Here is an 18960-nt window from a genome sequence, read left to right as displayed (position 1 = left end):
TTGACCTAGAACAGAATAGATTTGAATTAAAATTGCGGAAATACAACCAGATACCAAGCACATGGACGTCTTTATATACGAGATTACGAGATAACAAGAAGTCACTGCCTTTTTTAATTTGACAGAATGAGTCCAAATTATGGAAAACAAATTCCACAACTTATATGGTTTTTTCCTTTTGTTCAATGGTTCAACAAATTAACAAAAATAATTATAAAATATACTAAGAGTCACTTCCAGAGTTCCAATATCAGAGATGAGGCAACCCAATTTCCAGTTAATTCACTGCTTTGCTTTAAACCATCTGAGAACATAAACCCCTGCTCAACCTTCTAACCCAATATACTACCGGTTACAAGTTCCAAAGGACTTGTTTCCATAAAGTTCCAAAGGACAAAAACCAAGTTTAACTCCACATTCAACACCAAGTACAAAATGCTTAATAAATATGACACTAAAGAATAAAAGGAGAGTTCCACATACTAATTACATCCAAGAAGAGAAAGTAATTACTTACCCACAACAAAGTCGACCAATCAAGATTGATGACTTCTGAATAAAGAATTTTGAGCCTCAATTGATTGATGCATGAGTCCTGATTCGTGAAGCTTCTTAATAATCCGTGAGCGAATCTAAGAGAGAGAAATATAATAATCTGAGAGCAAATCCGAGAGCGAGAAATATCTTAAGAAAATATAGTATGTGTCGTTTAAAAGATTTTTAGGTGTTTTTTCAAGATAGATTATGAGAACAGGTTTGATGGAGGAGAGATTGGGAGATTGGAGGCGAAGATAGGGGAAAATGAGAAAATAAGGGCAGGGGGGGGGGGATACGGTCAAACACAAAAGAAGGGTTATTTGGGGGTACGGTCAAACAAAGGAGAGGGTGACACGAAGCAAGTGGTGTTTTGGGTGACTTTAGAAAAGTGGCCTCAAGAGTTCGCTACCCTCATGGATCAAAGATAAACAACACGACGTGCTTTTCTCAATTGGGACTAAGAAGCCCATCCTAAATTGAAGACACCAAATCCCTTCTTAAGCCCCCGTCCTTTTTTGACAATTCTGGTGTAGTTCAAAACCAATTATCTAGAATAAGCAGCTTCCGAATGATATAGAAGAGGCATCCATCCTCGACGTACAATTTATGTGTCAAAATATGGAGAAAACATGTCATCATAAAAAAAATCAAATAATTTTTCTCGGGCACTATCTTTCTTGGTTGATCCATTTGAAAGTATAAGTGAGGGAAGGATAGTGAAGAATGCGTGAAATGAAGATGAGATTTATAGCCAATATATGAGCATTTAAGAATTAGGATGACAAGTGTAGTTAGATCCAGAATTAATATATAGAAAACACAAATGAAACATGTGTTGTTGTTACACATAATTATGTAACAACAACTATGGGTCATTGCTTTAGCTGAAGGGCGTTAGTTTTATGATATATCCAAAACCGTAGTGGCTTGTCTTGCCCGAGCACAGATTGTAAGGCATCAGTATCTTCTTATGCCAGTCACAGTCACAGTCACTTGTATCATGACCTTCTTTTTCCCAGAATTCTGTACATGTTTCACCGATTGGGTTCATGTTGACACAATGCGCACGACCAATGCTATAGTTCGTTCTTTATGTGTTATGGTTTGGCCTTGCTGGAGCATCCAACCTCACCTAATAGCCCCATATACCTCGTCTGACCAAGTTGCACTAAAAAAGTTAGCTAGGGTAGATGAAAATAGAATGAATGCATGGAAAGTAGTCATAGATAGTCAAGACTTAAAGGGGCCTCATTTTACAAGTGAGGAACAAAGAGAGGATAATGCTTGATTAGCCCAACTATAATTGGTAATATTTATAATTTCTTGTTAAAGTGCGCTTATGTCCCAAGCGATATTTAATTCTTGTTATCTCCATAATGGAAGGAACTCATATAGGAGTTGCGTCTGCATTTTATTCTTTATATTTGTATCATTTAACTTTCTTTCATAGGTGCTCACATTTACAAGCACGTTTCTATGGTACTCTCTATCCTTTATTTTCATTCCATACTTTGGGGACAAAGCATGATTATGTTTGGGGGTGGTATAGAAACACATTGTAAATGTTTAACCACATATTAGGCTATATATTACGTATTATATGTTGTATAAAAAGTAGATTAAAACATAAAAATAGTTTATACTATGCACCTAGGATAATTTTATTATTTCCTTTTCCATGATGATATTAGTCTAGAAATCTTAAGTAGCAATAGAATTAAATGTAATTATTAGAAACTTAGGTTAATATGTAGGTAATAGTCATTGTATCTTTTCATTTACATCTTGCACAAGCATGTATGAGTGCACTTGACAGTAATTTTCTAAGACCTAGGTTAGACTACTTAATTACATATCCTATGAGAATCTTGCCTGAAAGCCTCATATGAGTTAGTATCTGAGTGATGACACAAATGAGAAGTATAATCTAAGTAGATAAATCACACATTCACTTGCTTGATCACCATACCATATCCTAAGCGAGAATTTAGGCCCTCTTTGGATTGATATCGCTAAAAATTTATACCTATAAGTAATTATCCGCTAGTCACCCCACTGAGCCTTTCAATTAGCTTTTTCGTATCCACAAATCCTTTACCTATCTTTAAAACCAATAAATAAAAAATAAAATAAGCTTACCCATCTTGAATGAGTATGAGAAATAGGATGAGTAAAAGAAAATAAAGAGAAAGACGTGTGGAAAACAAAAATTAGTTAGTTACTTTAGAAAAGAAAAAGAAAAGAAGTTTCCATCCAAAGAAAAGAAAATAGAAATAGAAATAGAAATAAAATAAAAACTCCAAAAAACTAGAATCAAAGGAGTCAAAAAGTCAAAATAAAAAAGTTAAGGATGGAAGCTAAGTGCAGAAGCAAAGTAAGAACAATGTTTTCTCTAAGTTACATATTTTGAAGACCCTATTAGCTCGGACTTGTTTATTTAAATATCCATTCCGTTTCTTCTTAAACCATGACCCCAGCCCCATATAACCTAATAAAGACATCTAGCTCAATTATGATTAATTTGGTGTAATAGTAAGTGGTAGATATGATTGATCGACTTCGGCACCTTTGGACGTCATTGAGATTATGAGGAAACGTGTGCCCACTGCACACAGGAGTGAGCAAAACTTGAGTGAAAAAATCAGAGTATTTTTATCTTGACAAATTGTGAGGACCTACTTAAGTACGTTATGCCAAAAGTTTCAGAAATGGACCTGCTATTACATTTCATAACATAGTTCATAGCATGCATGTGTATTTTAAGATGACTTGATTATTATGTATATATTAGCTTAGGTTTTAAAAGAATTGTTCTTATGATATTGTTCTAGAGATGTATTGATATCTGAGATTAATTAGGAAATATTACATTTATCTCTTAGTCGTTGTAGTATAAATAAAGTTTGTGAGTACCTTCTCTAGAAAACTCTTACGAGGCCATAACTCATCCACTAGGAAATTCCTAGTGGTTTAAGGCTTTATTGCATATGGTCAATACAATCACACTCTACGAAACGAGATTAGTTAGGACCACATTTTTTGCCACTTATGTGTTTTTATTTCTCATATTTGCTTGAGGACAAGCAAAATGCTATTTGGGGGTGGTGTTATAAGCACCCAAAAGTGTAGTTTAGACCCTTTAATAGTATTCTACTTAAGCCAATTATGTTTATAATAAATGAGAGTTAGTACTGTTTACGTGTTTTTGTGCATTTCAGGACTTAAAGTTGATTAGGTGACTAAAGACACCATTTTTTTGCATGGAAAACGAGTCAAGATGATTACTAAGGAATTTCTATGTTTAAAAGCCCAAGAATCATGAAGAAAAACCTTTTTCAAGCCCAGTCAAAGCTGGGAAGTCAGAGTCAATTCGGGTAGAAAAAGGACGAAAAGCTATCAGAATTTCAAATGGGTGTATCTTTGGACTCGGACCTCAAAATTGGACCTACTTTATGTCAATATGACCGGCTCGGAATCAGATTTTGAATGGACCCTGTCTTGTCCAAATCAGAGCTATAAAAGTAGATGAACATATAACTGAAGTAATTTTCAGCAGCTGTGGCCTCTTTAGACTTAACCGAATGGACTTTGGGCTCACATTAAAGGGCCAAAGTCCCCCCTTTTGACCCATGCACAAAAGTGTAACCCTAACCCTCTCATATATAAAGAAGGTTAAGGCTAAACACCTCCACTCTTCTTCTCTCTCTCAAACCCCTTAGTTTCTCATTAGTTTTAGTTTAGTTTAGGGTTAGAATAGTTTTATAATTGTAGCCTCCATTAAACCTTCTTCAATAAAAGCTTTTAGTTAATTTCAATTCTTGTTTTTACCATTATGTCTCTATTTAATTGTTTAGTTAATATGAATCCAATGACACAAGACTAAATCTCCATTAAAGGGGGTTTATGAAGCCACGTGAGGATGATTAGCCATTAGTTTATTATTGTTTTGCATAAAGAACTTCAAGTTCTTCGTTGTGAGTGTTTAGACATAGAGCTCATAACGGAGAACTAGATTTTAGAGCCACCATCAAAGAGATTTGTGGGGGAGTTAAACTCTTATGCTAGTGAAATCTTGATCCGAGACGACTTGGTGTTCATTAGGGATCAAACAAGCGATTTGATAACTAACTAATAGTCAATTGAATCGCGTGGAGGAATTTTCCCTCCCTAATATCTTCTCTCATAAATTAATGGGTTAACCAATATTACCCCCCCCCCCCCCCCTAGATGGGAAATTAGGGTCTCCCCCCTAAATACACACAAAAAAAGTCAAATTGGGTTGACCAAATTTTTTTTGTGTGTATTTAGGGGGGAGACCCTAATTTCCCATCTATCAGGGGGGGGGGGGGGGGATCCTAATTGGCTCATCTAGTAGGGGGGTAACACTAGTTCACCCTAAATTAATTCATTGTTTAATTACTGTTTTCACACATTATTACTCTCACTAGTAATAACATTTATCTAATCTAGACTTGCAATTAAGTAACGTACAACTAGAGTGGATCAAACACGACTAGTCCTCCGGGGGGGGGATCCTAATTGGCTCATCTAGTAGGGGGGTAACACTAGTTCACCCTAAATTAATTCATTGTTTAATTACTATTTTCACACATTATTACTCTCACTATTAATAACATTTATCTAATCTAGACTTGCAATTAAGTAACGTACAACTAGAGTGGATCAAACACGACTAGTCCTCCGGGGGGGGGGGATCCTAATTGGCTCATCTAGTAGGGGGGTAACACTAGTTCACCCTAAATTAATTCATTGTTTAATTACTATTTTCACACATTATTACTCTCACTATTAATAACATTTATCTAATCTAGACTTGCAATTAAGTAACGTACAACTAGAGTGGATCAAACACGACTAGTCCTCACTATTTCTACGATATTGAGAGTATTCTATTTACTATTTTTCCATTACAAATCTATTGTTCAAGCATCTCTAATCTACTATTCACACATGTCTAAGTTTATTCACTTATCAATGGGAGAAAACATTTTTGTAATAAAATTTTTGAGTCGTTAGTAAAGAAATATGGAGTTACCCACAAGGTGGTATCCCCTATCATCCTCAGACTAGTGGCCAAGTGGAAGTATCTAATAGAGAGTCCATTATGGAGAAAATAGTTAATCCATCTAGGAAAGACTGGTCTCTCCGATTATCGGATGTCTTATGGGCATATAGAACGACCTTTACACTACAACAAACAAGTTTTTAGCGATGATATTTTTGCGACGTTTTAGAATCGTAGGTGAAATACACTTTTACCAACGCTTTTGTGCGTCTCGAATTGTTTAGTGGCCATATAGAATCATCCCTTTTCGCTACGTTTATTTCATCTCTAATAATATTAAATTACTTATAAAAAGCAAATATTTACTTTTCAATATAAAAATGTGTCTTTGGCGACTTCTTGAGCGTGGAAAATACTATCTAATTGTTATCGACGCTTTTGTACGTTGCTGGTGGTGGATAAGTCGCACGCTTTTGGAATTTGTAGCCAATTGTTCATAGTTTACAACATTTATTAAATTAACGTAGGCAAATATTTCACGTAGAATTGGGAATTCTTTGCTTGCCACAACTTTTTCGACAATAGAATTTTGTCAAGATAAGGTATGTAATTGCAGCGTTTTTGGTCAATTACGTGGTCAGTTGTGTTTAGCGCGAATTTGTTAAGACCTGCACCAATTTTATCTTTAATTTGAGTTTCTAGAAAAAAAAAAAAAAAAAAAAAAAAAAAAATCAAATTATTAAGGCACTCATCAAATTCGACCTAAGCCAAATTAAGCCCGCCAAGAAGCCCAATACACCCCCCAGCTAAAAAAAAGAAACTGAAAAACAACAAGTCGAACTAGTTACCTTCATTCATGGTCTCCAGCTCTCTCTTTCCATTTTATTTTATTTTTTGGAATCTGTCTAGATCCATCAAGCATTCTGCATGTTTATTCGGTCAAGCTTGGCTGGTCTACAAGTAGGGATGGTATTTGAGGCATAGGTAGTCAAGCTTCCGTATATTCGGTTCTCTCTTAAACTAATCACAATTTGGTTAGTCTCGGCTCATGTTGCAAGGCTAACATGCTTGAGCGCGCACCTTATGTTGAAATTTGATTTTATTTGGGCGCGCACCTTATGTTACAAACTTAACTGATTTTTTGGTGGAATTGAAACGCGCCGTTTTCCTGATGTTTTGGTGGTGGGATCAGGGCTATGGCATATGACTGATTCGTCAGATTATCATCTAATGGAAGAAATTTGAGTGTTGGAGGAAACCAAAGCAATTATTATTTGAAAAAGCCCCAAACGACCCAGTGAGGTCGTTTTCAAGGTGCCCCAAATGACTTTGAGAGGTAGTTTTGTATATAGCCCAAACGACCCAGTGAGGTCGTTTGAATGTTGTTTGTTGTTGTTGTTTTTTTTTTTTTTTTTTTTTAATATTCTTTGTACATTAGTTGTATGAGTTAATACAAGATTTTGAATTATTTGAATTGTGCATGGAAGGATCGTTTTGAATGATGTAATAATTGAAAATTGGGATTTGTGTTTGGGTTTGTTTGAAATTTGATGTATAGTTTGTGTTTGGTGTTTATGTATATGAAAAGTGGTATTTGTGTTTGGAATTGATCGTTTAATCAGGGATATGAAAATGACCAAAAAACAAAATGAACTTCTCAATTGTTTTAGTCCAAACGACCCATCCATGTCGCCCAAGAGAGTCTCCAAACGACCTATTCATGTCGTCCCTGACACTGCCCAAACGACCCCGCCATATCGTCTAGCTAAAAACCCAAGAGCTTTATCTCAAACGACACACGTAGACCGCTTGAGTGTACACTAAAACGATATGGCGAGATTGTTTGAGTGTACACTCTAACGACCTCGTAGTTTCAACGACCGGTTGGACTTGTTGTTGGGTTCGAGCCCAATATAAAACATTTTTTTTAAAATGGCAAACTTGTAATATTTGTGTTTTTTTTCTGGGGTTGCCCAATGGAATTTGATGAGTGCCCAATACAGGACCCAAAAAAAAGAGGGGCACGGTATTAGCACCCCACTTTATGGGATTGGCACCTTTTGGCAAAAAGTAAAACATTAATGGTTATTCTTTATATGTCTTTTTGCACCCCACATGCCCAATAGTTCTATGGCAAGCAGTTGTCGCAAGATCCTATATCCCACGACAGACAGTTGCCGCGAGATCGCACAATCTACGGTATCGGGTTATCGCGAGATCCCATATCCCACAACAGGGAGTTCCCGCAGAATATTTTTTTTGTGTTTTTTGTTTTTTTTCACTTCAAATTTTGCGTATTGAACACACACGATATATGAATACCTCATTTTCTTCTTTAAAGCTTCTTTATACACTCCAAGAACAACACCAAAACCATGACAAAAAAATAATGTACAATCGAAGCATAATTTTGCTATCTCGCGGCAAATATTTTCATATGATATAAGAAAAATTTGTGATCAAATTAATGAAGAAGAGTTTTGATAATTAACACAAGCAAAAACTCCATTTTAGTGAACACAACCAGCTCACGGCAACTAACTTTTTTTTACAGTGGCTATTAAAAAAAATTAAAAGAAAAAAAGACTCACGGCAACCACCTTCCATGGGATATGGGATAACGCGGCAACCCGATGCCATGGATTGTGCGATCTTGCGGTAACTTCTTGCCGTGAGTGTTTTTTTATGTGATTAATGGAGGGGTGCCACTACATTTGAATTTGTAAAATTGGTAAAAGTGGTGCCAATTCAATAAACTTGGTGCGCGACCCAAAAAATAAGAGGGAATAAATCCTATTGCCCCAAAAAAAAAGTTGCTAAAAAACCAAAAAAAGAAAGCGGAGAAAAATAATAACACAAAATCACGTTTCGACCCAAAAAATAAGAGGGAATAAATCCTATTGCCCCAAAAAAAATAGTTGGTAAAAAACCAAAAAAAGAAAGCAGAGAAAAATAATAACACAAAATCACGTCTCGACCCAAAAAATAAGAGGGAATAAATCCTATAGCCCCAAAAAAACAGTTGGTAAAAAACCAAAAAAAGAAAGCGGAGAAAAATAATAACACAAAATCACGTCTCTCTACTACCTCCATAGCTCCTGCTATACACTTTTAAATTTACCCCCCCTCCCTCCTCCTCCCTCACTCTCCCTCTCCCTCTCACACAGACAGGTAAGAAGAAGTCATATTACAATCAATTTTTTTTTTTCTTTTCTATGATTTTGGAGTTGTAGAGAACATGATTTATTTTTCTTTTTTGTTCTTTATTAATTTGTGGTCATTGTATTTGCCGACTCTTGGAGGAGAAGGAGATGGTTTTGGGAGATTGTTGTTATTGGTGGTTGGGGTGTTAGAATATTTAGGGGATTTGAGATTTTGGAAAAGAAGGTTTTGGACAAGTGGAGATAATGGACGAGGAGTATTTGAATTGGGAATGGGTCGATTGTAATGCTAGAGAGGTTGTTATTGGTCTTGGAAAATTTGTTTTGGTGGAACGGGATAGGCTTTTTAGCCATACGTGTCTTGAGGATGGGTACCCTATTGTATTGAGAGAATAACAAAGTTATTATTGGATTTGAGTGTTTTAGCGAGTCAAGTTCAGAGACCTTATGATGTTGAACATTAGTCGAGTCTGTCAGTGTCATAGGTGTGCGCCTATGTTCCCTCTACATGTTATGGGCGTGATCCCCTTAGTTGAGTCCAAGCCTATGGTTCGAGTCCATTAGTTAGTTGGACACATGTCATGTTCCTATTGGTTTATGCTTTCTAGGTTTACTTTAAATAATGGGCTTGTAGTTAGGGTTTCAGTAGTTGTGTTTATGTGTGTGATTTGTGATTGAGAGATTTAATAAAAGAGTGATTTTTAGGTCGTCTTTTAATTGTGTTTCAATTAAAGTGTAGATTCAATTAAACTGAAGCTTCCGCCAGTAAGATCTACATTATTTGGTATCGGAGCAAATTAATTCTAGGGGTTACTATTCACAACATTGTTCACCAAAAACACTGTTCGTGAAACATTGTTCATCAGGCACTATTCACCGCATCACTGTTCACTCAGGCTATTGTTCACGGCGATTTTTTTTTTCTTGAAAAGTCAATTTTTTTTGTGTTGTTATGATGAATCACAAAGCAACTTAAGGTCGTCCTCCATCCATGGATACTCGAATGTCTTGTTTAGAAGAAAGCATGAAGAACATGACACAGATGTTCCAGAACCTAATGGAAGCAAAGTTTCCACTTCAAAGAGAGGTGCAACAACCACCTCTACCACCACAGAATAATGGTTCAGTGGCTAGTACTGACGATGCATCTCAGGTTGATGGTTCAATCCCTATTCTGAACCCTTTTGCGCCTATAGATCCAGAAAACAACGGAGAGAACAAAGTTGGCATGAAAGATAACACCAACAAGGAATCTCCTCTCAATGAGGAACGTGAGGGTGTACCCCTCAATGATGGCGCCGCTCGGCTGCCGACAGGTGTTGAAGCCCCCCTATTGGGCACTCCACCAATCTTTGATAAGTACGAAGATCTAATTTGGAAAAATTTTGTGACTCACTTTGACAAACGAAGTGATTTGTTTTTCAAAAAAGCACGATTGCAGATTTGGATTTCCTTAAAGAAATTCACATATGTTGGTGAAGTTACAAGCTTTCAAGACGAGCCATTAGTACCAAATTTTTTTGGTGCATTTTCTGGTTATTGTTTTCATAATCTGTGTTCAAGAGCATGTTGTGGGTTATTGATTTTAAGCCAGGGAAGCTGTTACAAAGGAAAAATTCATGGTCGGATTCCTTTCAGCTGGGGTATTGGCCGATTTCCTAAAGCTTACGGAAGTGGTTCTCTTTACTTGAAGTTTTTGTTGATTAGAAATTCGATGACGAATTTTCTTCGGTTGGGGAGAGTGATGTAGAACATTAGTCGAGTCTGTCAGTGTCATAGGTGTGCGCCTATGTTCCCTCTACATGTTATGGGCGTGAGTCCCTTAGTTGAGTCCAAGCCCATGGTTCGAGTCCATTAGTTAGTTGGGCACATGTCGTGTTCATATTGGTTTATGCTTTCTAGGTTTACTTTAAATGACGGGCTTGTAGTTAGGATTTCAATAGTTGTGTTTATGTGTGTGATTTGTGATTGAGAGATTCAATAAAAGAGTGATTTTTAGGTCGTCTTTTAATTATGTTTCAATTAAAGTATAGATTCAATTAAACTGAAGCTTCCGCCAGTAAGATCTACATTACCTGAACATATAGATAGTGCCTACTATTCATCTAAAGGATTGAAGGAAGATGAAACCATAAATAATCTGATGGGTATAGTAGTCTAGCTAATGCAAGCTCATCAAATAGTGGGAGAACACTTGAGCCAAACTAATCCCATTATTTGCAGCACCATTAATTAATACTCTTATAATTATCTAACACACAAGTCTGAAGTTTTTTATTTGTTTTATAAGTTTCATGTCTTTCATCTTATTATTATTGACAAATTTTGTTTTTCATGATTGAATTTTTACGTGTTATTTTTGGTTTACTCCCTTATTGAATTAAGGAGCCAATTAAAAATAGGTTATCATTCATAGGCAGTTCTCCTGGTACTTGATGTACAAACATGCATTGCGAGGGATACACCTCAATTCTTCCATCTTGTTGTTCTCATAGTGCATAAATTCATCCATTAGCTTTTGATTGTTCACTCCATGTTCTGTCAAGCTATCTTGTTGACTGTATGCCTCCAAACGTTTCATCCATAGGCTTGTAGTCTGTCTTAGCAGTCTTTCCCTGTTGGACTTTCTTGCTTCAAACTTTACTTTATTCCTGAGTGTAATAGGATGCAAGCAAATGAACATTTGCCAGTTGGCAGCAATGTCAAGTTTCCAAATTCTTTTAATAGATTTGAATTTCATTTTATTTTCAGGAAGAAAAGCGTTTGTCAAAGACCGGCCAAGTGCTCTTTTGCTGAAGACCAAGCTCTCTTGCTTTAGGTAAGTCAATATATATATATATTTGTGTTGCTTTTTTAATTGATAGAGAAAAATTGGGTTTTGATGTGTTAGTTCCATTAGCATTATTTGCTACTATAATGGGTTGATTTGTCAATGGGTTGTATAAATATTTAAAGCATGAGTTATAATTAATGTGTTCTTGGACTGTTTAGGTAATGAAATTGTACTTATTGTTATTCCACTATTGGATAGTTTTGGACTTGAAATCGGTCTTGATAACCGCTTTTAATAGAAGCAAAGCTTTGTTAATTCTTTTTTATTACCTTTTGTTGATAGGCACAAATATGGATAAAAATTGGATGAGTATGCCGCATAGGCCTGAATATGTACAAAGTCTTAGAGATTTTATTGTGCCTTCCAAAAATCATTTAGACAAGAAAAGTCGATGTCGATATCCGTGCAATAATAGGTACTACTTGCACATCGATGAAATAAATGATAATTTATTTACTTCAGGTATCGACAAAGATTATACTCGATGAACTCATTCTTTAGTGTGTGATATATAGTATAAAGGATGTATGTATATACGTATATAGTATAATGTACACGTGACGTGTTCGATTTGAAATACAAATTAATACACGCGTACATACAATTTATGAGATTTATTTAAAGTTTTTAGGAAACTTTCGAAGATTATTGAATTTAGGACCTTTACAAGTGTTATTGTCACGCTAAAAACCAATTTTTATATCGGTTACGTAATTAAAAATGCAATTTTAGTAATAAATATGTATAACCCGAGAAGGAACCGAAACCCAAACCAGAACCGACTTAATTAATGGGTATAATTATGGGTTTCCAAAATATAAGAAAAAAACCGAAAGAACCGAGCCCAGTAGTAACTATTAAAATATAACCGAACCAAAAACCGGTAAGAACCGAACCCGAACCGACCCTTGAACACCCCCTACTTTTGAGTATTGACTATTGAGAGAAAAATAACCCAATAAAGCCTGCTGCATCATGGGCTGAGCTTCGATGAATCTTTCACAGGCCCAACAGCATAATGAGTTGGGCAGGAGGCCCAATAGTTTAAAAATAGGTCAGCTCTATAAATGCACAAGATATACGTATCTTGAAGTGAAATCGAGAGGCTAGAAATCTCATTCGCTATCGGTGTGTTCTTAGTTGGAGTTTATTTGTGTGCACTGATTTTACTACTTCGAAAAATCATTTTCAGTTCGGAAAGATAGAAGTAATTACTCTTTTCTTCAGTCATTTATTTCGGAAGTATTTGTCTTATTATTAATTATTATTAGTCTTCTAGGGCTATGTTTATATGCGTTTGATTTCCTTGCATCTATTTTGAATAAAGTAGTTGCATCATATAATTCGAAGTAGTTCTGTGGTAGAATCAACTTGCCGTTTACTAATTGTTCAGTTTCTGGCTTCTTGTTATCTGATTCTCACTACATGTTCAAGTGTACCAAAAAAGAGGACAGCTTTGATTTTTTTTTCCCTGTGAGAAATATCTTGTCAATAATCAATATCTTTTACTTTCCACACACTCGAGTCTTGAGGACTGCTAAATGATTACTCAAGATTTTTAGGTAACACACAAATGTTTGCAAATTGTATAACCTCTTACTATATATGATTTGATGCTCTTTCCGCCATATGATATATATATATATTTTTTCGCAACAGTGCTTGCAGAATTTCACATTGTCTTGATTGACGCATGGGTGCTTCTGTGTTTTTTATGGGTGGCAAAGTTCCAAAGTTGATGCTTTGTTGACTGCTTTCAGGAGCCAAAATGAAGGTCAGGTCATCCGTGAAGAAAATGTGCGAGTTCTGTAAGACAGTTAAACGCCGTGGAAGAGTGTATGTGTTATGCAGTGCAAATCCAAAGCACAAGCAACGACAGGGAATGTCAACATTTGCAAGTGAAGGTCCATTGCCTCCTATGTATGTGTTCACTGCTCAACGCCTGTGTTTACTTAATTACTTACTATCTTCCGTTCTGAGAATAGTTCACGCTTCACAGAAAACTATTCTATTTCATTTTATTTAAGTATGTCTACTTACATAGTAGAAATTTAGACATTCCTAGTTTGACAACTTGCTAGATCATCCTGGAAGTTTACATGGTTGTCTTCTTAAATGTATCGAACAACTGTCTAATATTCTGTCGGTCACTGGATTAGCTGATCCCCGTTCTTTAGAATAACAAGAAATCACAACAAACTACAAATATGATCTTTATACACATCCAATGCCAACTGGATCCGTTTTCTGTTTGTGGCTCCATTGTATTTTCAATGTAAGGGCTTGATTGTTTTGGGTTCCTTTTGGTTGGAAGTTGGCATTGCCAAGGCTATTCAGAGGAGAATTGGAGGTTAACCTAGGAAGCACCGACACATCTCTAGAGGCAGTGTATCATTGTCAGACCCATGGGACACCGACACGCCTTGGACACCGATAGATGTTGATGTCTTTGGTTAGTTTGGTAATATTGGATATTAAATATATGTGACAAACAAGATATATTATATGTTGTAGCCTTGTAGGGCATGCCGGAACGAATAAATAGGGTTGAAGGGTTAATAGTAGTTTCAGGAATGCCAAGTAACCTGTGTATATAGACAAGGAAATTATTTTTTTTATTATATTTTAATGTTTATAATTGCTCGGTCGTGTGATCGTGATGAACCTTTAAGCATTGGTTAATCCTAATAACAGCATAGCCATGCCACCTATTTGGAAATTATAGACTGGTTTATTTCAATTCTAGTGCTTAAAGTTGTCTCTTAGTTTCCCTCCTTAGAAGTGTTGCTCTGGTTTTCTTACTACAGGTTTTCAGAGATGAGTTTCAAGCAAGAGATACCAGCTGCTTATAACTGGCGTGTAAGTCTGGCATCATCAGCTCTCACCAAAAAGCAGCTTCCTTCACTGATCTATGGAGGACGGGTTGGTCTGGCATCTCTTCTGTCAAGATAGGGCAAGTAGTTGATGGATTGGATAAATAAGAGTTTAGAAGATCAGGAAAATAGTAACATTTGCTAGGTCTTTTGCAGATGTTATGTGTTCTTATTATGATTATTCTCCTAGTATTTTTTATCCTTCAGTGGGGTTGGTATCTTTACCGACTCCGTACGGTTATCTTTTTTGTCTTCCTCAAGAACACTTAATTCATTGGTGCAGAACCCAATATACCATATATTTGTCTTTGATTTTGCCCTGCCGTGCTGATGAAAGTTACTGGACTAGGCTGGGTTGCTAGTGAAAACATTTAAAATTAATTGTTGTTATGAAAGTCATTTATCCTCTAACATTGTCTCTATATCTATTTCATTTATAGAGGGCCGGTCCGTTTCGCGAGGTAAATAAAAATACGTCCATAAATCCAGCGTAGTTGGCATAAGGTGCTCTTAGAATAGGCGACATCCAGTGTTCGAGTCCCCCATCCAGCTATTAAATTTTTTAGGTGTTTGTTACTGCCGGACCCATATTGTGTTGGGCAGACCCCAAAAACTAAAACAATTATTACAAATGTGCTATTGGCCCCAAAAGTTGTTGTGTTGGGCACCTTCCAAACCAAAGTGAATTTGACTTGTTGCAACCTTTTTAGCCATTCTTTTTTATTCTCTTCTCTTCCACCATCAAAAACTTTAAACCCTAACACAAATACTAAACACTAATGGAAGAGCCCAACCCCATTTTAGAACATGAAGATGAAGAAGAAAATGTAATGTATCATGACCCCATTCAAGAAGAAAATGTAGAACAAGTTCAAAGTGAAGAAAATAGAGGAATGGATGATGATGTATTTAATAAGAATAAGGTAAATCTAAATTAAACGTAATTATGCATGTAGTAATTATACATGTAGTAATTATTCATGTGTACAGTGATGTGATTGAAAGAGAAAATTCGAGGCTTAAACGACCCGACCCGGCTAGGTCATTTGTATTGCACACCAAACGGTCTGGTCACACCGTCTGGACTGAGTCCAAAACGATGTGGCCATGTCGTTTGGGATATTAACTAAAAAAAACTTGCCGGTGTGGCCATACCGTTTGGACCTAGTTCAAACGGTGGCCATGTCGTTTGGGATTTGAACTTAGATAAAAAGGACTTGTCTGTTTTGTTGGCCTCTTGAACGAAGTCCAAACGGTGTGGCCATGTTGTTTGGGATTTGAGCTTGGATAAAAATGACTTGTTTGTTTTTTGGCCTCTTGACCGGTGTGGCCATACCATTTGGACTAAGTCCTAAACGACTTGGCCACACCGTTTGGACTAAGTCCCAAACGACTTGGCCACACCGTTTGGACTCAGTCCAAACGGTGTGGCCAAGTCGTTTGGGATTAGAACTTTGAAAAAATATGAAGTTATGTTTTTTGGAATCTCTAACGGTGTGGCCATGTTGTTTTAGGATTTGAACATAGAAAAACACAAACAGTGGTAAACGGTGTGTTTGTAGCATTTGGTACTTAAGCCAAACATCAATTAACAACTGTTCTTCATTTAGGATCCTTCGGTGTGTTTCGAGAACTCTAGAAACTCGAATGACGTGAATGATGTTCAACCGCTTTCAATGGATACAATAGAAATATTTCCTACGGAAGAGGTACATAGTAGGCATTGTTTTCATTTGTTTTTATTTTCTAAATGAAGTTATATTAGTTTATTGATTGTTGTTTTTTTCATATCTTTAGGGATTTCATACACTTAATGACGTAATTGGTTGGGCAACTGTTCGGGGAAAACAATGTAATGTTTGTTGTGGTAATTGGGAAGTCGCAGAATGCTAACAGGAACCGAGTACCAAGGCTGGATTTAGCTTGAGAGTTCGATCGGGTGTGTATCGTTCACACAAAAAGGTAGAGAAGGCTAATAAGAGAAATACTGGAACCAAGAAACGTGGATGTCCATTTAAGTTAAGATGTATTTTCCAACGCGGCAGTGTCGATAGTTGGAAAATTGCCGTTCTTAATGGTGTTCACAACCATCCATTGGCGAAGACCCTTGAAAGACATGCATTTGCTACTCGACTGACCGTTCCACAATTCGAGTTCTTGTCAGAGATGACTCAAAATGGAGTTAAGCCTAAATAAGTTTTGAAGTCCATCAGACATAGGTTTCCTGATAACCTATCTAGCATATGTCAAGTCTACAATGCCAGGCACAAGGTGAGGACATTGGATATGAACGATCGCTCGCAAATGCAGAGATTGCGTGAGTTGTTAGCAGAAAACCATTATTTCGAGGAGGTGAGAGAGGATACGAATATGGATGAGATAACGGGATTGTTATGGGCCTATCCGGACGGTGTTAAAATGGCTCAAACTTTTCCAAACGTTTTCACCATAGACGCCACCTACAAAACCAATAAGTATCGGTAGCCTTTTGTACAGTTTGTGGGGGTGACTTCAACCTGGAAGTCTTTCACGGTCTGTCAAGTGTTGCTTCAGTCCGAAATAGTGATAGACTATGAGTGGGCTTTACGTTAGTTTAACGGCTTGCTGGGTGAAGAAAGGCCATCTGTGATTATGTCTGACAGGGACTTGGCCTTGATGAGTACCGCTGATATTGTGTTTCCTGACGCGCACAAGCATCTCTGTAGATGGCATATCTCTATGTGCGTCCTTCAGAAATGCAATGATTTTTTTCCCACCACAGAACTTGTAAATAAAGGTCAGTTCTTGTGGAACACTGTAGTGAAATCGAGGACTGAGGATATCTTCAACCGTAGAATTGCTGCTTTGGAAAAACAATATAGGGTTGAGTACTCCAATTTTGTTAGTTATTTGCGAGAGACTTGGTTGCCTTACAAAGATCGATTCGTATGTTGTTGGACAGATCAACACATTCACTTTGGGAGTACAACAACCAATAGAGTCGAAGGGTCTCATGCTCAGGTGAAACATGTTCTAGAAAACACAAACAGACATGATTTTCTAAGTATGTTCTACTTGATCCACCCGATTTTAGAGATCCAGCTCTCTGAGATTAGAGGTACGTTTGAGAAGAGTCTGATTGTAACCCAACACCACCACCGGATTCCTTTATTTCGTGAACTCAGAAACCTAGTCTCAGGAAAATGTTTGGACTTGCTTTATGAAGAACTAAATACCCGTGTAAGCCGTGCTGCTAAGGACTCTGAGTTCATTTGTGGGTGTTATTTGCGCACCAGTTATGGATTGCCATGTGCTCACGAAATCGTTGAACTTCAAAAGCAAGAACGTCCCATATCTTTTAGTGCTATCGATCCATTTTGGAAAACTCTGTCTGCTTTTCCAAGTGTGTCGGTGGGTGTTGGTCCCGATTGTAGACCTTCGATGGATATGCTTATGAAAAGGTATGAAATGGCTTCTGAAGAAGAGCAGAGGGTTATGGTTAGGAAACTTATGGAGATTGCTATGCCAGAAAGTACATGGCTAGGACCACCTCATGAGGAGGCGAAAACCAAAGGTCGGCCTAAGGGTAGTTGCAAGAGAAAGCTTCCAACTGGGGATGATAACTCTTCAAAACGAGATTCATCTGATTTTGAACATTCCCAACGTGAGCATGAAGAGTGGGTCTCGTTGCAACAATAGGAATGTACGCCAAATTCCAAGCCTTCTCATAAAACACCCACACCATCGAAATACGCTACTCCAAACCCACCTGTAGAGAAGTCTTCTCCGAAACCACCTTTTCCACCAAAAAACCACACCGCGGAAGAACTCTTCTAAAAAATCACCTTTACCACCTAAAACAACCACACCACGGAATAATTCTTCTCAAAAATCACCTTTACCACCTAAAACAACCACACCACGGAATAACTCTTCTCAAAAATCACTTCAAAAGTTAGACATTGGCATCCTGATGGGGCCGAAACATTACGGTTTGGATATTCCAAAAAAACTGCACAAATATATTGTTAAAGTGGATGACCCTGTGGGTGATGGCAATTGCGGGTATAAAGCAATGTGCATTGCACTGGGAAGAAGTCAGGAAGAGTGGCCGTGGATGAGAAATGAGTTGTTACAAGAACTTAATGACAACTTCCCCCTATACTGTACATTGTACACTCACAGTGATGTTAGTTTTGTGAAACCTACAATTTCTCATGCATGTGGTTGGGCACCCTATAATAAGTGGATGACCATGCCTTTTGTTGGATATCTATTTGCTTCAAGATTTAATGTCGTCCTCGTACATTTAGGAAATACGTACTGCCATCTTATCTTGCCACTGAGAACCCAAGCAAATCCTGAGAGAGTAAAGAAAGTGTTGGGTACCGCTTATGTACAGGGATGTCATTTTGTCCATGTTGAACTTGTTGATGATTGTCCGGTTCCAAAACCAATGTGAAGATGGCGTAGAGCTCGACACTTAATTGCAGATAGTTGGGATACTGCATTACAAGTAAGACAAACGCAATTTACGACATTGAACATTCC

This window comes from Coptis chinensis, chromosome 2 (assembly GCF_015680905.1).
Source record: "Coptis chinensis isolate HL-2020 chromosome 2, ASM1568090v1, whole genome shotgun sequence".
NCBI lineage: Eukaryota > Viridiplantae > Streptophyta > Magnoliopsida > Ranunculales > Ranunculaceae > Coptis > Coptis chinensis.
This window is presented reverse-complemented; position numbering follows the sequence as displayed.